Source organism: Aythya ferina, assembly GCF_964211825.1.
Source record: "Aythya ferina genome assembly, chromosome: 15".
Lineage (NCBI taxonomy): Eukaryota > Metazoa > Chordata > Aves > Anseriformes > Anatidae > Aythya > Aythya ferina.
Genome location: NC_140314.1, coordinates 8,390,252 through 8,414,006, shown reverse-complemented (window position 1 = coordinate 8,414,006; position 23,755 = coordinate 8,390,252). Strand labels below are relative to the sequence as shown.

Below are 23,755 nucleotides of genomic sequence, written 5' to 3'. Positions count from 1 at the left end.
GGCACAGGGCTGCTCTGGTACCATTGCTCAGATCAGAGTAGAAGAGGGACCTGTGCTGACAGACACGTGGTTTGCAGCCCATGGAGATTCCTTCTGCCTTGCTCCCAGAAGAGATCAAGGAATGAACACGTGATCTTTTCTGAATGGACTCAAAGTTTGTTTACTGGAATTTAAAACTCAGGTGAATAACTTGCTCCTGGGCAGAACAAGAACAGACCAAAAAATAACCCACGGAAGAAGCTGTCTTCCCAAGACACAGGCAAAGGAACAAGCAAGCCACCTCGCTGGGAACACCCGCTGTTGTAGCAAAGGACCAAAGGTCTGTTTCTTAGCAAGATGAGAAGTGGGCAAGGTAAAAAAAAAAAAAAAAAAAAGATTGAATTGTGGATATATGGATTTGTTTAATCATGCTCCTGTTTCTATTTCCAGATCTTCTGATGTAAAAAATATAGCTTCTAACACAAACCATGAGTGAACATGTTAAAAATGAACTTGGGAGAGGTAGGGAGGCTAGAGACAGGAACCCAGGCAGGAGTGAACTGCTTTCTCAGAAAGTGGAGGGTAGGGGAAATCCCCACATCTCTGGGCCTGAATTTCGAAAGATGCATCCCTCAGCTCTTCCTACTTTTTTCAGCACCTGTTGCTTTCAGCTGAGCTAAGGTGAGCCTTTGAAAACCAATTGAAGTTAAAACAGATATGGAACAGGTCTCTGTAAAACATCTGCCTTATCTTTACATTTAATGAATTAACAAAGATGAGCTTGGAAGAAATGTAATAAATTATTCAAAAACCTCCTATGCTTTTGAAATGCTAACAAGTCAAATCCTTTGAGACAGCTTGATCAGATTATGGTGTATCATACAGCAAATCTAATTGGTTATATTCAGTCCTGAATTATCAGATTTACTGGTTGGCCAAACTAATTTAAACAGGGCATATAACACGAATGCTGTGTAGAGCTGAAATAATGCTAAATGGCTTAAATATAAATTAACTCCTGCAAAATAAGGAACTCTGCACAAATTCTCTTCAGTCTGGGAGCTGGGATGCACTTGTTCTTTTATCAGACCTCTGCTCAGCTGCAGTGCTCACAGCTTTTCTTCCCACTTGTGCATGCCCTGCTTGAGACTGAGTGCCCCAATTCACTGACTGGGGGTTTGGGGCTTTCTGATCACCAGGCTTTTAAGGCAAACATGCAACCATTGTAAAGACTAAAAAATTGAGTTTGGATTTAACTTGATCGCTTCTGACCTAAGTGTTAGCAGTGTACACAAAGTTTGGCTTCATGATGAGCCATGTGGTGTGGGGAAGAAAGAAGCTTGCTATGGGACCCATAGCTTAGCACTTTCTGAGTATGTGGGTCAGGGCAGATACTTGAACACAACTCATTCACACTGAACTCTGAATCACGTTCTTCATAATGACCTAACCAGCCAAGTACTAAGGTACATATCTAAGTACTTTTCTGCACAGAGTTAGCTGGATTAAAGCCAATAAAAGAAGTGGGAGGAATCCTCTGCAATGCATAGGCTGTCTTCTCTTTTCAGTAAGTTTTAGGGTGCAGCTTCCAACCAAAGCCACTCACAGAGGATAGGGCTGTGGTTCATACCAATGGGAAATCCATAATGACCATGGGTTTTCAAGGGCTGTGTGTTACACAGGGCTCACAATGATATGTTTCCAATGAAACATTTTCCTGGATGAGAGGAATGTGTAAAATGTGATGATTGTTTCCAGAGCTGTTTAGTTGCCAACAGACTTCCTTCAAAGGTTTTAGCTGTGTAAGGGCTTTTGAGATAGCGTTGCCTGGCAAAGAGATCTTAGGCATTGCTCTACATTTTCTTTCTCACTTAAAGCTGCCTTGTTTCCATCTTTCAAACCTTTGGGACAGGCTGACACAGGAGAGAGCATCCAGTTCTTAAACCAGGCAAAGCTGCTGGGTGTGTGAGGGTGGGCAGGGGGTGACAAGGTGAGCCTGACAGCCAGCCTGAGGCGGGGAATGGGGTGCTCAGCATACCCACAGCTCATGGCAGAGTATTTATTACTGCTCACCTCATGAGGCTTGGAGCATCTCTGAGAAGCTTTAATTATCACTTTCCCTTCTAAAGCATATAGCACAAAACATTGCTTAAGAGCTTCTTTTGTGCTTCTGAAGGCTCTTGATGGAATCCTCTGGCTATCTCTGTGTGTGAAGAAATAACAAGGCTTGAACAGTAAAAGCATTCTCCTTTAGAAATGTATTTTCCAGTGCTTGACCTATGGTGATTGATAATACATGTGCCGAGTGAATGAAGTCTTCTTTACCAGCCTCAGCAATCTCAATGCCAACTGCGTTTGTTATTCAGGAGCACTTGACGCTGACCAGTGCTCTTATCTCCTTGCTTGGCAAAGAGGAAGAATGAATGCATCTCTCACCTCCATGGATGGCGAGCGTTCAGGCTCAGAGCACAGACACCAGGGTGAATTGGCTGTCCTTTGCCTGGGTGGGCCCCCCTGCAGGGTTTATTTGGAAAGGTGGAAGGGAAGAATGTTAAGTGCAGCTACACCCAGAAATGCTGATCTCCTCATTCACCAGCTGTCATCCAGGCTCTTTGGGTAAGTTGTGACATGTCAGTGTGCTTGGGCAGCAAATCCCAGTGCTTTTGTGTCAACTGCAGAACACGTTAGAAATTCAGATTGAAAACTGAGGTGAAGAGGAGCCCTCGCGTGTTTGAAAGGCAGTATGCTTATAAGACCATTGGGTGCTAAAGTCCCAGCTCCTTGCGAAGCTCAAAGAAATATTGTGTTTGGAGGAAGCGGGGTTTTATTGGACAGCCAGTTCTCCATTGGTGTTGTTTCCTTGGGTGGAAGGTGTGGCACTGATCGAAGTAGCAAACTTTAATGAAGTTTGCTATGCTAGCTTAGACAAAGACTGGAGGCTGTCCCCACACCTCCAGTGGTCACTTTCATCTGTTGATGCAGCAGGATGTTCCAGGATCATCCTGCTGGGCCTGGTTCTGAGCTTGAGCTGTGTGTTTTTTTTTTTTTTTTTTTTTTTTTTTTGCCAGATGTTAAAACCTGAAAACCTGAAGTCTTGTGCTTGCTGCTGCATTGGTGTACAGTTGGTACAATAAGAGTATCTTGGCCTGAATAAGTCCCTGCCTTGGCACATGCATGCTGCTAAATGCAAAAAGGAGAGGTGATATAAAGCAAAAGCTGTTCATACGGTATGCCTCAGTCCCCAGGGAACAGGCTCTGCAAAGACAGTGCTGAGCAGCACGAAGAACTAACAGCTTGTGTGCAAACAGAATAATGTGTAACGAGACAGCTAGACAGACAGAGGCGCAACCAGCGTGGTTAAAGACAGGCTAGGGTGTTAAAGGCAAATATTGTGATGAGCCTAACGCTGTGCGGGGAGTGCTGTGGTACAGCCTGTGCTTGAGAGCAAACAGAGGGGTCTGTGATGCCTCCTGCTACTTCAGAGACAGGGCATGCAGTGACTTGGGCAAACAGAGGAGAACAAACCTCTTGGTCTGCTGCCCCAAGGCGGGTGTGTTCTGAGTGTTTATTCAAAAGCATCGTGTAGTCCTTGTAGGTCTCCAGTGTAGCTTGAGCCCAGTCCTGCTGCCCTGGGTGGTGAAGGGCTGCTGGAGATTGTGCCGTGTGGATTTGGCTGCAGCACTGGGTAGGTTTGAAGCTCAAATGCTTGGTTTACTCTGCTGGTGCCCAGCCTTGGATAAGGCTTGTTCTGGGTGCGGCAGTGTGCTGTGCTTCTGGCTGCATCAGGGCTGGCCCTGCCATGCGAGGGGACCTCCTGCTGCTTCCTCCATGGCTGTGAACTGCCACGGCCCCAGCACTGACCCGTAGCACACCACTGCTCAGCATGCGGACAGGTTTGGCCTAAAATTAGTGTTTTTTTTTTTTTTTTTTTTTTTTTTTTAAATGAGGCCAGGAACAACTCTTTTTTGGGCACAGTCAGGTCACAGTACAGGTCTGAGGGTGTTTGCCTGGGTCCGTGGGCACCTTCAGCAAAGCTGGGCAGGGCTGGGGCTGCAGCCAGGTACTGCTGCAGTCTTACAGTGTATTTGTCCCTTCTGAGATTATAAGAGCTTTTTTTTTTTTTTTTTTTTTAATGTAGACATCTGATTAAGCATGGTAGGAAGATGGAACAAGCTTGGTTGTAATGTCTTTTAAGCATCAGTTGAAGAGACAAGGCTGGTCCCCTGCCTTCAGAGCAAGCTGTGGTTAAAAACTGGCCATCTGCAGTGAGTAGCAGACAAGTGGGTGAGCACCTGGCAGATGTTTAATCATTTTGTGGATTCTGCCCTTTCCACTTAATTAAAAATCTGCCTGCTTGCAAACCTCCTTCTGCACTTCTGGGGAGAGGTTTGTTTTTGCTGTGATGAGTGCTCAGATGGTGCTCAGTGTTCAGGTGGACAGGGCTGTGATGGACTATGGAAGTTCTGACTTCACAGGGGCTGCATGTTGCTGCTATACATTAAACTGGCCTAGCAGGGCTGGCTGTCCCCGCTCCTTTGGGTGGAGGTGTTGGCTGGGGAGGGCTGCCTGTAGATACACTGCTTTCTTTATGGAAGCCCGTCAAGTGTTCACATACTGGGGCAAGAGAGCTCTTCACAGGGGGATGGAGTGGCTGGAAAAAGCTTGAAGTGATACAGAAGGGTGTAACAGCTGTTTAAGGGTGGATGGCCTGGTGCAAAATGCTCCAACTTAAATAGCTTTCCTCTCCTGTGGTGGGCATTGATCTTTGTCCCCCTTCTGTGGGAAATGGGATGGATGGTCTCCTTTGTGGATAGACCTAGCAGGGGATGGCAGATCTGCTAGAGACCTGTAGTGAGGTGACAGTGCAGGGAAGGTGTCCCATGCTCTGACTGTGGTGTGGTCATGAGTGGAAGTAGCTGGTGCTTGGAGGGAGTGACACCAGTGCCTGCAGCCCAAGGCTTGCACGGGCTGGCTCCCCTGGCTGCCTGTTGCTGGCTGACAGAGCTGTGAGGTTCTCCCGTAGCTGTTTCCTTTTGGATAGAAAGCAATAGCTCACCCAAGTCAGCTTGACAGCCTGAAAAAGAATTGAGTGCATCAAATTTGCTAGCAGAAGCTCACAAAGTCTTAGGCTGTTTCCACTGGTCTGCACAGAGCTGTGAAATCCATAGGATTGCAGTAGGGAAATGATATACATATTCCTAGCTTAAAGCTCAATATGCCCAGATCCAAACTGCTGGAAATCATCCTGGCCATGACAGAGGTCTTCTGTGCTGTCTGCCAGGGTAACTACTTGCCAGAGCAAAAGAAAAGAGATGTCCTTTTACATTTTCTCCTTACCTGCCAAAATTGCTTTTAGTCGTTATTTAACCTTTTCGCCCCCACGTGGCTGTTTTGAGTAGTCTCTTCAGCTCTGTGCTTAAAACAAGGGTGGTAAGAACCGAGTTAGTTCCTGCTCCATGTGATAGTGCGAGAGTGCCGAGTCCCTGAGCTGCATGGTACCTCCTGCCCATCCCAGGCTCCGGTGTGAGTGGAAAAACCTACCAAGCCATGGGCTTTCCATCCCACACATGAGGGTGGGAAATACTTGGCTGCATCTGCTCCAAGGGAGAACATGAAGGGAGCTGGGGAAGGGTTCAAGGCAATATTGAGCTGACCTCGGTGGATGTGGCTGGAGTGCCAGCTGCAGTGTTTCTGAATACAATTCTCTTAATCAAGAGGTGGTTTTGTTTTACAGCCCTGTGGTGTGAGAAGCAGACATTAGTGGTGATTTGCTGCTGCGTGGGCTGCTAACTACTCAAAATGAACGGCTGCAGATCTGCTCATTGCAGATGTCATCAGATCTTGCTTTATAGGTGACTTGAAAATAATATAAAAGCTTCTTTAGGCTCCTAGTGGGGAAAGATGCTGGTCCAAATCTTCAGCTAGTGCAAATTGGTGCAACTCCACTGAAATCCATAAAGATTGATTGACTCTGTTAGAGGAGCTGCCCTGCTGGCCTTTACCGAAATGCTGCTGAAGTTACCGGGCAGTTCACATGGGCTTTCACTCTGGGGAGGACACAGAGTGGTTTGGAGGCAGTGAAATATTGATTTGGAGAGACACCAATAAGCAGTTTGTCCTAATAATCAATCCCAGAAGCAACATTAGCATAAGTCAGGATTAAAGCAGAACGTGTCGTGGTGAAGCACGTGCTGCAGGCTGCTGGCAGACCCCCAGGGCAGGCTGTGCATCTGCAGGGAGGAGCCCTGGGTGGAAGATGGCTTGAGGTGTTTGGAGAGGGAATTTTGTCAGACATCTAGGAAAGTTTTGTTTTAAATCCCCATTACCAAGTGGTAAATCGTACCTGCATCCCTCTACCACTTGATGTGGGGTTGAAGGCAGAGCTGTGACTCAGGAGGCTGGCCCCAGGGCATGGGGAGATGGATGTGGACCCGGGCTAAGCCAGGGAGCAGCAAGGTTGGGAACTCTGACCCTCTGCACAGCAGTTATCCTGAGCAACAGATGCTGCGTACAGGATATGGTCCTAAATAGGAGCTGCTTGCACTCTGCTCTCCTCTGCTGCTTGGCAAACCTCTCTCAGAAGATGGACTGTACTGGGCAAGGTTACAGAATCACAGAATTTCTAGGTTGGAAGAGACCTCAAGATCATAGAGTCCAACCTCTGACCTAACGCTAGCAGTCCCCACTAAACCATATCCCTAAGCTCTGTCCTGTCATATCATGCATCCTCCTTTACTTGTCTTGGGGCTGAAATGCTTAGGCTGGCTCCTGTCAGCATGTCCTCTGCTTAAACTTAGGGGCCCAGAGGGGCTTTGGGGTTTTCCTTGCTACACATGGCATATTTGAGCAGATTCTTGTGCAAGCCTGCACTGTCCTGGCAGTGGAATCCTCTGTCTTACTAGTTGGTACTCTCATTTCAGACATTCATTAGGCTTAACTTTTATTACCTCTTTTATAGTGGCAACTTTATGCTACAATAAATCCTGTTAGTATACTAAAATGCTGGATCTTTTGAACTTCACATAAATGAAATGAAGAGCTCAACAAATGGCTGCGGACAAAGCCATGCAGTCTTGCTGATGTCGGCATGGTTTCAATATGTTTGAAGAAGGACACTTGTCTCTGTACTAATACTGCTGCTGATGAATAGGCATTACCAGAATGCTTGCTAAACATGTGCCTGCTGCATGGAAATCGTATCTGGTGCAGGGAAAGCATCCATCAGTCCTGTTGCCTCAGCTAACATACAAGGAAATACAAGGAGTGCAGTGCAGGCTCTGCCAGCTGATGGTTGCTGGTGTGTAATTTGTACTCTGAACAAATCTGCAAAGATGAATTTGACAGATGGTGGGGGATGTGGGAATTCTCTGAATTGGGAGAGATTGTCCATGGGATTTCTTGAAGTTGCAGTCACTGGAAATTTGGCTGTGGTAAGATGGCAGGATCTGCCCCTGCCTTGCTAATGAGCGGGTCCTTGGCAATCTGGATTTGAGAGGAATTGTCGCTAGCAGTTGGCTAATGCACAAATGGAAAAACTCTGGAATGCAGGGCTCTAGTCATTGGTAAAGCATTAGTTCACCAGGGCTCTTTCCAAATTGTTTTGCAGTCCTTGACAAGATCTCCTATTGCTTCAGTAAGTTTAACTCAAGCATGTGGAGAGACCAAATGAACCCCCTTGGTTGCTATGATCTCTGAGGAGGTAGATCCCTCTGAGGCGATACCTACAGAAAACAGTTGAACCCATGAAATACGTAATTCGGGGGTGTGAACTGAAATGTTCACACTCAGAATGGAATTACCCTTCCCTCTTCTCCCTGTGTCTGAGTTGTGGCACCATCAGGTGATTTGGAAAGCAGACTACTGGAATTTGGTCCTGTAGACTGAAATCGAAGGCAGTATGTATTTCACAGAGCAGAAATCAGCATTTATCCTCAAAACTAAAAAACTAAAATATGTTTTTGACAGACAAGAACGTTAGATAAGACATGTAAAGGCCAGCTTGCAGTACAAGTGTGGCTGGGAGAGGTCTACCAGGCTGCTGTTGCACATACATGTGTCAGCTGTTAACATGTCCCTGTAACCCCTGACATGCCTGAAGCCCAAAGCACAGTAACTCTCTTCAGCCTCTGCAGGAAAGCAGATGCTGCTGATATTTAAGATCAGTGCAATAGTGCGAACCTGTTCAATTGGAACAAATGTTCCCCAAGAAGTCCCTATTTCCTACTATTTGACTTCATGTGACACCACCCTATGCATTATAGATCATAGCTCTGTTTAAGGGGTTATCTTGAATATGGGTTTGGATATTGCTGAAAATCTTTGACCTCAGCATGGAGTTGCAATTTTTTACTCATCTTCTATTTTTGTAAGGGTCACTGTATTGAACTGTATAAATAACTCCATCCTTTGGCATACTATTTCCAACACTGGCTATAGTATGTGATTAAGAGTACCTTTCTGCTTTTTTTTTTTTTTTTAACCAGCATCTTTTTGCAGGGAAAGGGTTATCAAATCCTGTGCTTAGCATCTGAAGTTGCCTCTCAACAAGGGGAGTAGAGTTTCTCTTCCAAGCCCTGTGATGATTGCTCAGGTGTTACTCAGTCTGTGCTCTTTGGAAAGGTGCGTTTTCAGGAAGGGACCTTCCTGTCTTTTATCATGGTTTTTCCTGTGTTCCCTTTGAATCTCAAATGCATGTGTCCTCCCTACACACAGATACAGCCATGAAAGGAGTGGTGTGACTGGAATGGCAGTTGGTCTTCTGAACATAAACAGTAAATATATATTTTTCTCATGTCTACTTGTTTCATACATACATGGCTACTCTTTTGTTATTCCTGGTCTTAGTTCATTTTTCCCCCAGATTCTGGCACCTGGAAATAATTGATTTGGGACTTTTTTCTCATTTATTTCCTTCTGCAGACACAGTAATTTTCACTTGTCCCAGGATCTATATTATTGATCTCATGGTCCGCTTCACACTAGCAAATGCTTCTATCCCAATTCCAATTGGATTGACTTTGGTTTGTTGGCCAATTTGAGAGCTGGCGAGCTCCTAAGTGACTCCTAGTGTCTGTGTAATACAGTGAAAAGCAAGATTCAGCTGTAATGATTCTGAAGGGGACTATTTATTAAGGCCACTTGGTGTTCAGAGGATCTTGTACTACTCTCTGACTTTCCAGCCCTCAGGCAAATTAAATTGTTGACTGTTGTCAGTCTCCCATAGCTTTCTTTGGCTGGCCTGCGTCCTGGGGACTATTTAAGTTACACAACCTGCACTGTGTCCTGAGAGCAAGAGCTTAGGCAGAAAGTCAGGAAAATCTTCCTGAAGTTAACTGTATAAAACCACTATGAAAATCTTACATAAGATCCATTTGTGCCCATAAGAGTTCCTATGCAAGATGTCTTTTGCTATCTTTAACAAAAGAGCATTTTGTGGCGGTTGTGGGGTTGATGGTGTGGTCAGTCCTTTCCCAGCTCAGCCAGTTTTAGAGCAAGGACAGGGTGAAGCCCATCTCAGCGCATCACTGAACTCTCCTGTGGTTTGGATGAGCCACTGAATGGCTGTTGGGTTAACTTCTGCTCCAAAGCTGCATTTTGGGGACTTGTACCCTGGCTTTCCATTCAGTTTTAGCATAATTGTTAGTATATTCCTATACAGAGTGGAAAAGCTGACTTGGTTTCCCAATCTTGAAGATGTGCAGGTCTATTAATGGGAACTGCATCCAATCAACAACATCCCTAAGAAGTTGCAGCGAAGGTCCATTGAACTTGTCTGTGTTTTTTCAAGGAGAGGCATCAAGATCAAAGTCTCAGAAAACCATTTGATCTTCAGCTGTAAACAACTGCTAAGAGAACATATGCTATATTTAATTAGTACCCAATGCAGTCCTTGCATCCGAACTCAACCAAGCTGGTGGAGTTTAACCATTGCTTAAACCAAGAAGAAAAAGATGAGCACTGAAATAAAAGACCAGTGCAGAAAGAAGAGTCAAAACCAAATTTCAGTCCTTTGGTGCTTTGTTTCCTGCAAGAACTACTAGAATGCACCTGGAACACTGGTTTTGCTTTGGGATTGTATTTGTGGGTGCTTGCTCTCCCCTTTGTTTTTCCACTGGCTGTTCTTAAGAACAGCATCCAGAAAACTCTTGTTAATTCCAGAAAACTCCTGTTAACGAGTCCTTATTCTCAGAGGCTTTCTCTTATATGCACCTCCCCACCCAATAAAATGAGCAGATGGCTAAATCTGAAGAGTAGTTCCCAATTTTACAGTTGATTATCAAAAAGACCTTGGTATGCTTCTCTCCTTCTCCCCCTGCTTGTCAAATACTCTAAGTTGATATGGCGACCTGATGGCACCAAATCCTGGGGCGTTTTGTAGTGAAGGTGGAGTTGGAGCTCTCCAGGAGAACACTTGTATGTGGAGCTATCAGCACATCAGTCTCTGACCTTAATGGAATTATTTGTATGCTGAGGTTCACATCTGTTTTTGCATTTTAGTGGCACCCAGATGTAAAAATTCAGTTAAAAGCAGTGGATTTCCCAGTCATTTGTGTGAATTGAGTCATTATTGTAATGAGGAGTAATTATCTATGTGGTCTTGGAAGGTCATTTTACTTGCAAACTTGATCAATCTGGAATACTTCCAATAGCTAGAAGCATTAAAAAAAGCAAACTGGCAAACAAATAAAGATCTAACACAACAGATATGCTTATCTTCATTGCATGAGGAGGCTGGCTGGATTATTCATTGGGTTCCTATCAACCAAATTTGTGAGATTCAAGGTTTAACAAATTCTGTCTCGCTGATACTCTTGAGAAGGTAAGTAGTGAGGCTACATAACTCTGGAAGCCTGTTTTTCCTACTCACTCCCCCCCCTCCCAAGCTTCTTAGGTATGATTCTGTTCCAAAACAATGATGCATAGCCATGAAACAGCTTTGCCCTTTATCACTAATAGGAAAAGATAAACTGAACAGACCTGTTTATTCATTTTGGAGGAAAAAAAAATTAAAAGGCTTCTGTGTACTGCAGTAATGTAATTCCTAATCAATGACAGTAGGTTTAACAGATTTATGGGTTTTAAACTTGTAAGATTAATGGCTACACACATTGATGCTGTCAAAATGACAGTATCATGGTCACGTACTTCGTGAAACAGATAGCAACCTCCTGCCAGACGTGTCCTTAAGGAAATGCAATTACTGCTGCCCATTTTACAGTGCTTAACTTTTTTTCTCTTGGTAAGTGACAACAGAATGGGTTTTGAGAATAAATTAATTTTTCTAGATGGACTGTTAACCCTTCGTGCCTAGCAGCTAGTTTTATTAACTCAATGTTGGCATAGTGTTTTCTGGGGTGGCCCAGGCAAACAGTATAAATCTGTGCCAGAAGTACCATCTGGAGCACTCAGCTCCAGAAGCTGTGCAGAAGGATCAGATCTGCAGCGTGACTGTCTCATGTTGGACTTCATTAGTGTAGCAGTCACTGACAGTGCACTTGGCGTCACAGCTTTTTGGGGTGAGTGTGTGCATGTGTACATATCTGTATATGAAGCATAGCAGGAAGCTTCTGCATAAGCTAAGTAGCTAGAAAATGCAGATGTGGGAGAATATCTGCTCTGACTGTGGCTATGCTAAGGATGGCAGAGTCACTGTCACTTCTGGTTACATGTGGTTAGAAGATTCTGTGCCCCAAGAGCTGGTGAGGCGCCAGGTCTGGTGGGAAACACCATGCTGGCCTCTCTGAGCTGGTATGACCTTCACATATCTGCTTCTCCTACTGCTGTAACTCCTGAGCGCTTAAACTGCAAGTCCATAACTTTGATTTTAGGTTATTTACATATTGGAAAGGATCAGGTTCATTTCAGCAGGCTCTGTATACCACCAAGGTATTTATCTCCAAATAATAGCCTCATGGTAGTTTCACACAGGCAACACAATGTATTGAAAAATGAGACTATTTTATCTGGCAGAGGAATTTCTAGCACTTCTGTTTAAATACCTGTAGAATCGATTTTCAAATAACTAAACCTATCTCATCAGCAGTCAGTCAATGAGTTCCCATGTTGGGAAGCAGACTCTGCTCTATAGGCAGGTCATCAAAATATTACAACTTGTGGGGAAATCTGCAGAGAAATCACTGTCAGGAATGTCAGTGATAAGCAACAACACTGGAGTGCCTTAAAGATCCTGAGAAGCCAGGAAGCAAAGTCACTGATCAAGAGATGTAATTTGGTATAATTTCCTGCATCTTTTTCTTGTCTATGGTACTTACCTCGCAGAAGTGAAATACTTGAGTATGCAAAGAAATCATAGTGTCCTAAAAGGCTTCTGGTGAGATCAGCTTCCTCTGAGAGCCAAGGGAGGGAACTTGAGGGAGGTGTTCAGGGCTGTATGAGAACTCAGTGGCGAAGCTGGGAGGAGTTGTTTGGTAACCTAAATTCCCTCACTGGCACCTTTTCTATATGTTATTTCTTCCTCATCTTCCATGCAGACACTTTGCTCCTTTTATTGGTACCTGCCAAACTTGCTGCAGAGAGTGGCTTTTCTCCAGGTGAGTTGTCTGCATGGTATAATGATGGTGAAGTGCTCTCTGAATTGGGTGTTTTGTTGTCCCCAGAAATGTGTTTTCTGAAGTACAAGTTGAAATTAAATACCTGTTTTTTGATAGTAGATGGTCCCCAAAGAGTGACTGGTCTTCCTGGTTCACCTGTGATTTTTACCATTGTCACTTCTGGCAGGGATGCACCTGCGGAGTGGGGCACAGTATGCTCAGTGCTTGTGATATGTAATAAATCTCGGGTGCTCCTTTCTAATGTATGAGAATTTACAGTTACCCTAAGAACTTGTTAAAACTGCAGTTGGTCTCCTTGGCTTTCCTCATAAGCCTTAGAGGTGCTTTACGATTGCTCACTATTGTAGACCTTATTTTTGTGCTTGAATATCATTTGTTGGCTCTGGACTTGCAAGGTTGATCTCCTCCAGGGGTTTTGAGATGATACATTCATATCCATGTGTAAATAGCCATCTTGGAGAAGTGCACCCTCTCCTGGTCTCCAGGACTTTACAGCCCTGGCTCCATTTTCAGTCAGTAACCTCCAGTCCATTTGCAGCTTCTCTTAGTGTCTTCATACTCACCTTTCACATGTTCAGTGCAAAAAGCTTAGCACGAAGTTGGCCTCTCCCTGTGCCTGACCTGCTTTCGCTGTGTATTAAGGCCCTGTCCTCTGGTGCCAGCTGCTCATTTCAGATCAGAAGACAGCAGCATAACAAGGCCAGTGTGACCTAAATTGCTGACCTGGATGTTGGCACACGTTCCTTGGAAATATGCAGAGTTCTTCCTAAATCTGTAAACCATTGGAGAGAGAGGGGAAAAAAAAAAAAAAAAGCAACTTCTACAGTTAAGCTATGGTCCTGATTGTATTTCCCATAGAAATTTGTCCCAAGTGACCAGACACTGTGCTGGCAGCATTTATAATTGATGGAGGCGCATTCAACCTAGTACAGCACTGTCAGATCACACTGACTTTAGCACAACTGGTCTGCATCTAGGGCCTGTACGTGTTTTGTGGCCTCCTGGTCAAAGGCAGGGCTCTTCTGGGAATCAGGCCTTTGCTTGACAGAGGTGTCTTAATGGTGGATCATCTGAAGTAATCCTTAAGGCAGTTTTCTACATCAGCATAGTTCTCAAAGCATTCATAAAATATTGTGTCAGTGCTGCTCAGGAGTAACCAGGTATGAAAGCAAACATCTGTCCTAACCCCAAGTCTTGAAGCAGATCTCTATACCTGCTGAGAGCCCCACCTGGGCAGTGAAACCTCAGCAGTGGGCACAGGTTGTGGCAAACTATATTCACAAAGCATTAGTACACCTTCAGGTACCAGTGTGTTCTTTGATTTTGTACTAATGCAGCTTTCATTTCCTGTTTGTTTATTTATGTGAAGGAAACATTGGGTTTAGGGATGGCAGATGTTTTGGCAAAGACAAAGTCAGTGACTGGAAGGCCTGATCCAGATGAACTGTTTCTCCTGATCATTCATTGTTTAGCTGGGAGTTGACTGGAAATTAGCAACTTTCATTTTTGAGCCCCTGCCTGTTTGAACCGCATCACAAACCTCATCAATGAGCATCCCGTGGCAGGTGGGGATGTGCTAGTGCTGACTGAGGAGGCAAGACTTGCAGGTGCATAAAATGGCTTTCCTGGGAGGCAAGGTCTGGGTGGTGGCACATAAACCAAAAGAGACTGCTGTGATGTGCTAAGAACTCCCAGCAAAATCCATTTCTCCACCTGCTTCACCCATAATGTGAGAACTGCTTGAGGCTGCCACATTCTCATGGCCCCTGAGGTTTGTGCTGAGGCAGTTGAATGTCTGGCTGCAGAAGGCTTGTGTGGCTCCATGTAAGGCTGGGAGCACTAAATATCCAACTGACTCTTTCCTCAAAGTCAGAATATCTTCTGTAAGGAAAATCCAGCTTCTACATTTTTATCTAATACCTGTTGTGGTAAATGACTGCCAAGACGGGGCTGTGTTCCTCTTTGTAGACCACTGATGTGTTAGGGAAATGGCTGCGGAGAGAGCACGTTGTGGTCCTGCTCCGGCTGTGGGGAGGTGGTAGCTCGCGGGGAGAAGGATGCCTGGCAGCCAGGGCAGGGAACCATGGCCCCAGGGGCAGGATGTGTGTAAGGTGCAAACCAGCCAAGTTCCAGGAAATTACTAGAAAACACATGCGATGCAAATTGTCAATGCTCAGCCTCTCATGAGGATCTGAAGATGAGTTTTGTTGAATTGATTTAGTAGTTAATATTTTCACTTGAAACACGAAAAGCTTTAAAACATGCTGTAAAGTTAAGAGGGAAACAGGAAAAATGATTTTCTTTTCCAAGCATAATTTGCAATTCCATCTTTGGAAGGGAGCTTTTCACCTGAAGGTATCCAATTCAGAAATGGAAGGTATTTTTGTAGTTGTAGTTCAGTTCAGCCCCAGCTACCTTGAAAGCATGGAAGCCTGGATGTTAGAAGGCATTAAAATAATTAGTGTAAACACAAGTAACACAGGGAACATGTATGGTAAGGGCTGGCATGCCTAAACTGTCTCCTGCAAGGCCTTGTGTTGATGTCTGTTCAGCACAGCTGCAAAATGGAGGCTGTGGTCACCTCCTCAGGGTGCTGATGGCAGCAGCAGCTCCTGGGTGGGTCCTGGGCATTTGTGCTTGAGGGTCACGTCCACGGAGCACCTGGAGACAGAGCAGGTCTGGGCCCATGTAGTTTTGTAGGTTACGAGTGGTTCCAAAAATAGCTTTTTCAGTCTGCACGAACTGAAAGCTCTGCTGGGTTTAGGATAGGAGCATGGATACAGTCTGTGCTCTTGGAGCCTTATAAACCTCTCCTATAAAGGGGAGATGGGGAGACAATCAGTTATGACAAAAAGTATATGAAAACTTCACATAAAGTATTAAAATTCTCCAGCTGTCCCTCAGTCAAGCCATTACTTGTGACTGATTTCTTAGAGGCACCCAAGCATGAGTGGGGCTGGAGAAGCAATTTCCCTTCACAATTAGTTTTGGGAAAGTTTTTGGTAGTGAAGCACCATCACATAGAGGTTTAAAGGGAAATCTTTGAGCCAGCAACATTTCTACCCTGCCTAAAGCCAAGAGGAGGGAAGCTTGCCTGGTTTGGGTTGCTTTTTTTTTTTTTTTTTATGACAAACCATGGGCACGTGGTGCAGATCAAAGTAGTGAAGGACCCTGGTTGTGTAGCCTGGGTAGCGGCTGTATGGTTCTTTCCAGAGCTCAGAATCACAGAATTTTCTAGGTTGGAAGAGATCTCAAGATCATCAAGTCCAACCTCTGACCTAACGCTAACAGTCCCCACTAAACCATATCCCTAAGCTCTACATCTAAACGTCTTTTAAAGACTTCCAGGGATGGTGACTCCACCACTTCCCTGGGCAGCCTGTTCCAGTGCCTCACAACCCTTTCAGTAAAGAAGTTCTTCCTAACATCCAACCTAAAACTCCCCTGGTGCAACTTAAGCCCATTCCCCCTTGTCCTGTCACCAGGCACGTGGGAGAACAGGCCAACCCCCACCTCGCTACAGCCTCCCTTGAGGTACCTAAAAAGAGCGATAAGGTCACCCCTGAACTGGTGAGCTGTTTTAATGCATCTGCCCTTCTCCAGGGTGCCAGCTTTTTGGCATGTTTTTTTAAGGGTCTAGGGTCCCTGCCAGCCCAGAATGGACCAGTGGGCTTTGGCCAGGGCTGGAGTGGGATGCAGGGAGCAGAGCAAGCACAAGTGCCCCTTTGCAGGCATAGAGCTGGAGAATGTGAACTGGCAAAGTGGAAGGAGCACAAGGCTGAACAGAGAGCAGGGGTCCCAAGGCAGCTCTGGGAAGCCCTGTAAAACAAGGGCTTGATGTCTAGAATTGTGCAAGGATATTAATTTGATAGTAGGTGTAGCGGGTGGTGTGACCATTGCCCAAACTGGAGACTTGCTACAGCTGTTATGGGCCCTTTCAGACAGAAGGGAAGTAATGATGCTGAAGTCAGAATAAAGATGGAATCAGTGGGTGAGCAGGACAGCTGCTTTGCTGAGCAACAAGAACAGCAGCGGTAACTCCCAGTCTCCAATCCTAGTAGTGCCTGGCTAACTCCAGCAGCTTTATTCATTGTAATTACACCTATTGATCCTTCAACTCATTCAGTGCTATAGCTACCAAACTGTGTTAGCCTAGGTAACTGCCTCAGTGGTGCCCGTGTCTGAACTCACAGAGGCAGTGCCCTGCTGAGCGTGGCAGCACCCCAATATCTTGCAGAGCTCAGCTGGTGGAGGGAAGGAAGCTGCTGAGATGCCTCCAGGCCCTGTGTGGACACAGCAAAGTTCCTTCCTTCATTGGAAGGGAAGTTGAGCTGGTTGAGGATGTCAGATTTGGGCTAGGGTGTGCTGTTCATGCATGATGCTGCCCTGTCCTGCTGTGCTTTTATCCTATCCCTTTTTAGGAGACTTTCCAAACTCTGATCTCCAGCATTCCCTCCTTGCCATTGCTTTCTTCCTGCAACCCAGAGCAGGATGCCTTCCAAATCTGATTTTGGAGAGTTGCTTTGATGCTCCATTCTCCCAGTCTGGTAAAAAAAAAAAAAAAAAAAAAAAAAAAACTTGCTTTTCTTCAGCTGTAGCAATCATTGGGGCTGCAATTGCAAAAAACCTTTCTGGGACCGTGGTCCTGTTGCAGGTCACCATTGCCATGTCGTAGATCAGCCGTGCCCTTGTGTGGTGAGGCAGCCTGAAGGGGAGCCCCTTGTCTGCCCGTGTCACCCCTCAGCTCTGCATGGGTCTGGTACAATCCCTCTGTTTGACCCAGAGGAACTCCGGCCTTCCTGCTCTGCGCCATGGCAGCCTCGTTCTTGTCTCCCTCCCTGAGACCCAACTGATGTTCTGGGGGATTTTGATTTTTTATTAATACTCTCGTACTCCTGTATTAGCAGACAGTTCAGCAAAATGGCCACTGCCTGTGGATTCCCCTGTGCCATTTCCCTGATTTCCCCCCATTCTTGATAATTCCTAGTAGTTTAATTAAACTGCAAATTTCATCCCCTGCCTATTCATTCTCCTCTCTGAATCACTGGAGCAATTGCTTGTGTTGAGCGTGATGGTTCTGCATGTTAAGCAGGTCTCTCCTTCAGCTATTCTGCAGATGTGTATCCTTATCTTCACCCCGTGAGCACTACCACCCTCCCAGTGCTCGCAGGCGCAGACACAAAGCACTGCTCTCCTCTCAGTGTCTGCAGAGTTTGCCTTGGAGAAGGGAATTATCAGGCACGAGCCTTCCCCCATGCAGCTGCTGAGCTGTAGTGCTGTTGATTGCTGGAGTTTACACACATGCACTCTTGGAAAAGGTCAGACCAGTGCAATATTGGCTTAAATGAAGATCTGTTTATTCTGTGTGTCTGTTCTGCAGGCTGCTGATTAACCAGCCAGCTGTGGCCAGTTGTCTCTGAGATCTTCTAGGATAAAAGCAGCTGTAAGATCGGAGGATGATTTTGAGTTGTGTGGTGGGACTGGTGGTTTTCATGTGCCCGGGCATGGTGCTGCATCCTCACTTCAGGCTCATGAAGCACCAGGAGAGAAACCCACCTTTTGTCTGAGTACTGGCGTGCGTGGGCTGTGCTGAGCCCTCATTGCAATGCCTTTTCTTTCTGGATCTATCCAGAGGAAAAGACTTCACGTAGTGCCTTGTTTATCTTTATTTGTACTTCTCCAACTGGAGTCAGATGTGATCTATAAAGCAGCTTTCAGCTAACCTTTTCCATACAACCACTGTTAAAACTCATGATAAATAATGGTAGATGTTATTTTAAAGAAACTGATCAGAAAGATGTAGGTGATGTGATTCACTTGATACCTACAGTTTGCAATAAAAATAGTAACATTTTCTGGTCTGTTTCTGCATGTCCAGGCTCTGTGCTTTACACTTTAAGGCTTGCTCTCAGTGTTGCCTTCCTGAATATCCATGTTCCTCTTGCCATGAAACCATTTAGGATGCTGGGGCCGTGACCCTTCTGGGCTGTGTGGCAAGGAACAAATGGTGTGTTTCATACCATTCACCCCTGGTTTGGCAGGGCCTCTTGGGGATCTAGAGCTGGGGCTGGGTTGTTCCTGTTTAAGTGGCGATACAGCTAGAAGAGGAGGGCCTGTGAGCGGTGCCTCCACTGCTGTTTTGGTGTTACTGGTGTTATTGGTGTTACTGGTGTTATTAGCCCGTCCCTGAAACTGCCTCCAATTCAGTTACACAGCTTTTTACAGAACACTGAAGTAGATTGAAAAGAGGAGGAAAAACCCCACAGTGCGTGCCCTTTTTCTTCATTAACCCCCCTCCCCCATCGCCCCCAGTCCTTTAAAAACAGGAGAAAATTGGGGAAAGATCTTTGCTAAGGCCATTGTAAGCTGTGTTGCTAAAACACAGCTCATCTCTGAGTGGTTTTGTGGTCCCAGTACCTGTGGTGGGTGATAGGCAGCCAGAGGCTGTTTTCCCCACGAATGCAGCAGACGTCACCTTTGGGCTTCTCATGTGCTTTTTTATCCCAGGAACACAGCAACACTGAAGGTTGGTGCTGTCTGTGCTGGGGGGACAAAGCTGGGAGAGCTCAGCCCAGAGCTGCCTCTGCAAGGGCAGTGGGTCACCTGTGCCTTTGCCCAGCAGGGCCCACCTGGCCAGTGACACAGAGTCCTTTTGCTGCTCTTTCACTTGAGGAATGCGAGGCAATTGCTCCTCCCAGTGCCTCAATTCTCCATCTGCAAAATGAGGGTAGTAAAAATGCACCTGCACTCCTCTCCTGTTCCTCTCCTCTCTGGCTGTGAGATCCTCAGGTCAGTGGCAGCTTCATCTTGCTCCAGCAGCACACAGCCTGAGGTGCAACTCTCAGCTGAAGGCCTTCGTTAATGCACATTAATCTTTTGCCTGTGATATTCAGTATCATACTCCTAGCAGGGTCGATGGCAAAGCTGCTGATGAGAAATGCATGGTGCAGGGATTCCAGCCTGTCTGTGAGGCAGGAAGACACAGGCCTTTAATTTTTTTTGACACATTTTTGTAATTACAATAAATATTTATGTTGCTTTGGTCCGCTGTGGCAGCTAATAGTAAATTCATTTGCAATGCCTATTTATTACAAAAGGCTGGAGCCTTTCAACCCCCTTGTTGTGTCTGGCAACTCCCGGGGATTAATTGCATGCTGTCAGAAAGGCAGCTCCGGCAAATCCAGCCCCAGCCTGCTAATAGTGGGATTATTATTTAACAGTTCAAGTCTGCATGAGGCTGCTTTTTATTCGCCTCTGGTGGGTTTAAAGAGGTTTCTGAAGACCTGAGCAGCTGATGCAAAAGTCAGTGCTAGTTCAGCAGGGAGCGTGTTAGCCCTGATCTGTGCCATGCTCTGTGTGCTTCCAAGTTCACCGTGCGTGGGGTGGCTGTGACAAGCAGCAAGCAGCTTTTCGGCCTCTTGAGCTGGATGTGTGTCCCCTGAAACAGCCCGGGTGGGGAGAACGGGCCTGGGGGCCACCACTGCTGCCCTTAGGGACCTGCTGAGCTGTGTGGGGACCCAGGGAAGGGTCGGGGTGTGGGGCTGCTAGCTCTGAGGATGCCTTGTCCTGACATATCCTGCTGCCGGCTTCATCTCACCATCCTGTTCGTGAACCCACTGAGCTCCATTTAAAACCACAGAGGAAATCCGGACTTCTGGGCAGGCTTTTGCAAAGCCTCTCTGCTTTAGTAGAGGTGATTTTCTGATTTCAAGGGTAAAAGTACCTGAGGGAAGTCCATAACCACTTATTCTTGTTCCTGCTGTTTCTTTATCAGGCTCTTTTCTGGCTACTGCTATTTATCCCTTGATATATATACGTACATTCCATGGAAGTATTAGTTGCAAAATGCAATTAATACTCTGCTCTATCTTTCGAATGTCTTTGATTAAATTCTGGGATTTTTCAGCTGCTTTCTGTTGGTGACTCATTGTCATTCAAGCCCAGCTGGCACAACTGGGTTCTCGGTTGTTTCTGACTACCGAGGTTTTATAGCAAATGCATTGTTACAGGCAGACGAGTGGAGAGCCTTGTGTTTATTACTATTGAATTCATCCAATTTTTATCACTTGAATCTTCAAGGTCATCCGGTTCTTACATGAAATACCTTTCCTTCAGTCCTCCACTGGCAGTACAATGCTTTTTTTTAATAATCTCTGCATTTCATCGGTACTTCGCATGCTGCGGCTGTTAATGAAAATACTGAGACAGGCGGATCCCCGGCTTCCTCCTGGAGGAACAACTACCTGATAAGCGCCATCAAACCCAACACTGCCCCTTCCAGCAGTGCCCCTTTCCTACCCATTTGTCTCTCCTTGCTGCTGCCCTTTAAAACCTGCTCTAAAGCTGTTCGTGTCAGTGGGAACTGTGATGTGGGTCCAACGTTACCTGGATCACACCTCATACACCCACCAGTGCTTGGTGGCTTCAGGACAGCCCAGCAAACCCATGCCAGTTCCCATCCATCTCCAGTAGTCGGGGGAGGAGGCTGGAGGGGTTCCGGGCTCAGCCCCAACCGAATAGGAACTCAGAACAGGAGTTGCCTGACCTCTAAAACACAGCTCCTGGGCACCCCAGGCATGTGGATTGGGAGGATTTCCTTTTTAATAATCCCTTTTGATCCCCAATTTGAATCAATCTGCTACTTGTCCTATTTCCACCAGCTCCTGTAACTGAATACAGCCTATCTGCAGGGAAGTTTATAAAATTGATTCTGTCACTGACCAGTGTTGGGACTTGAGGTTGTGTGTATTGTTCTTCTGGACCCAACTTTATGGATATTTCAACAATTCCAATGTCTGAGGAGCAGCAGCACAATTTCTTGGCACCACACCTGCTTTGGTCAGGTGTAAATGATCTCTGCAGGTCAGACTTTTGGATGGCATTTGGGACAGGGGTTTGTTGACTTTAACAGCTCAACTACACTTACAGCAGCTGAGACTTTGGCTTAAAAAGCAGAATTGAACCAGTAGTTGTTCATACATCTTGTATTTCAGATTTTTACTTCCAGCAAGTGAATGAATACCCATAATCCAAGGCTGTGTTTTACTCAGTAACTGTCGCAAGGACCAGTCTTATTTGCAGTGCATCGTAAGTATAAAAACATCAAAAGTATATGAGAATCTATAAGTCAAACACAATAGCTCCAAACACTGTAATAAGTTATGCACCATCTCATAATTTATTATAATACAAACAAGTCTGTCAAACACAATATATTGTCTACTTATGAAAATATCAATATTCACAATTTAAATAGGTGATAGGTCTCATAATTTTATATACCAGCAACTCATCTAAAAAGTACTTTGTTCCTAGCTGTGTTCTGGAGGGGCGTATGCCTATAAGTAATTGTAAAACTGTCCATTCACAGCATACTTTTTTCTAATTGTAGATGCTTGAAATATAAATTAGAGTACAAAAGACCATCTACAGAACAAAGATGGTTTTGTCTCCAGGATACTTCCCTAACTAATGACACCTATATGTGCTTGGTTAAGTTTTTACTGTTGGAAAATTAGGAGGTATGAATAATACAGCAAGACATCGGCTAGTTAGCAACAGTCATTGCAAGATGCTTCACAAAACCAAAAATAAGGCAAGTATTATCAACAGCAGCTCCCATATGGCAGACTAAAAAGTCAAGGCTTTATTATCCAAACTGGACTCTAAGAAGGCTTCAAACAGCTGTTAACAAGATACGGCTTGATCCAAAGCCCTCTTAAATTGATAGGGATTGGGAAAATCAACCACAAAAGCCACAGGCAACCTTCCCTTTGACTTCAAGGGGCTTTGGAAGTAAGCTCTTAAAGCCCTAAATTATCAGAAACGAAATGACCGATTCACTGTACATGTAAAATTGCACCGTGTCATTTCTACAATGATATGGAAAAAGGTTGAGTCGTTTTTCAAATGAAGTTACAACACTTTAATGAGTAGTTTTAAGTTGGAAATAAATATTCACACAAAAAGATTTTATTTTTAAATATGGTAATTTACAAAAATACATCATCAGGACAAGAAAAAATCAGATGACTGCTAGTTTGCAGGATAAACATCATGTTACAAAAACTGATAAATCACATCATGTGCATGGCAGCATATGCCATGCACTTAATTTATTTTTTTAATAAATAAAAGCCCTAAACATTCACTATTTTTGTAAGGTTACTATTATATTAAGTAGAATAGTGAACTTCTTGTATAAATATTTTTTCAATAGATACATTCTCAAAAATGAACCACTTATCTATATAGATATTGCACTTCAGACTCATTCACATGTAACTCAAACTAGCATTCCTCATAACAAGTTTAGCATAAAAATAAGTTATAAATACAGCGTTTTCCCCCAAATGAAACATACAGTACCTTTTTCATAAGGTAACTTTGGTTACTATCAACTGACACAAAGAACAGAGGTTTCTGAGTAAGGTAGAAGGCATGGCCACCAGACTGAATTTATGTAAAACCCTAGTAAAGGGAGGAATCATTTTAACCTTGCTGTGATAAATACAGCAAGGCTGAGCATCCCTTTTATGCTTTATTATTGCAAGTAAGTGTGATGTTTGTTGAGATTAGAGGGACAAACAGCCTAGAACATGAGGGGGTTCTTTGCTTCCCTTCAGTGCTGAGGAGACTGGGGCTTGTAGCATTCCTTTGGTTGCCCAGGTTGGCAAGGGTCAGCTATTGCTCTGCCAGCCACGCCCCTCTCCTGGCTCTAACCAGCACGGTCCAGCGGTGCTCGAGCACCTCGTGGGGAAGTGCTGAGCATCTCTGGCTGTGGGCTGGCCCTCACTGCTGCAGCCTGGTGGCTCTGCTGCTGGCAGAGGACTGGGTGGCACCTGCTCACTGTCCCCTCTCTGCTCCTGACCAACCTGAGAAGTCTTGACTTTTCCTGAGAAAGCCCCTTCGTCCGTAAGCCAGCCTTTGTATGGGGCCCCACTCTTCGTGGCTTGTGCCTTCTGCTACCATTTCTTCCCAAAGCGTGCTCGGGTTTGGGATGGGTTTTGGTCTTGCAGGATGCCAGTAGGAGTAGGTGTGCAAATGCATGGCAGAAGGAAACCAGGCTGCTGTCCTCAGCAGGACTTCTGCAGATTTCTTAGGATGTGATAGTGCACCAAAGCTGAACTACCCAGGTTGTGGAGGGATGCCTTCAGCCCTCAGATCCCATCAAAGCAGAGTAGACTGGATCCCTCCTCGGGGGA

The 23,755-nt window shown here is 45.2% G+C and overlaps 1 protein-coding gene across 1 annotated transcript in view; it reads left to right on the top strand.

The window, feature by feature from the left end:
• Positions 1–23,755, top strand: part of LOC311445039 (acyl-coenzyme A synthetase ACSM4, mitochondrial-like) — a 184,677-nt gene that overhangs the window by 20,358 nt on the left and 140,564 nt on the right. The window lies entirely within an intron of this gene.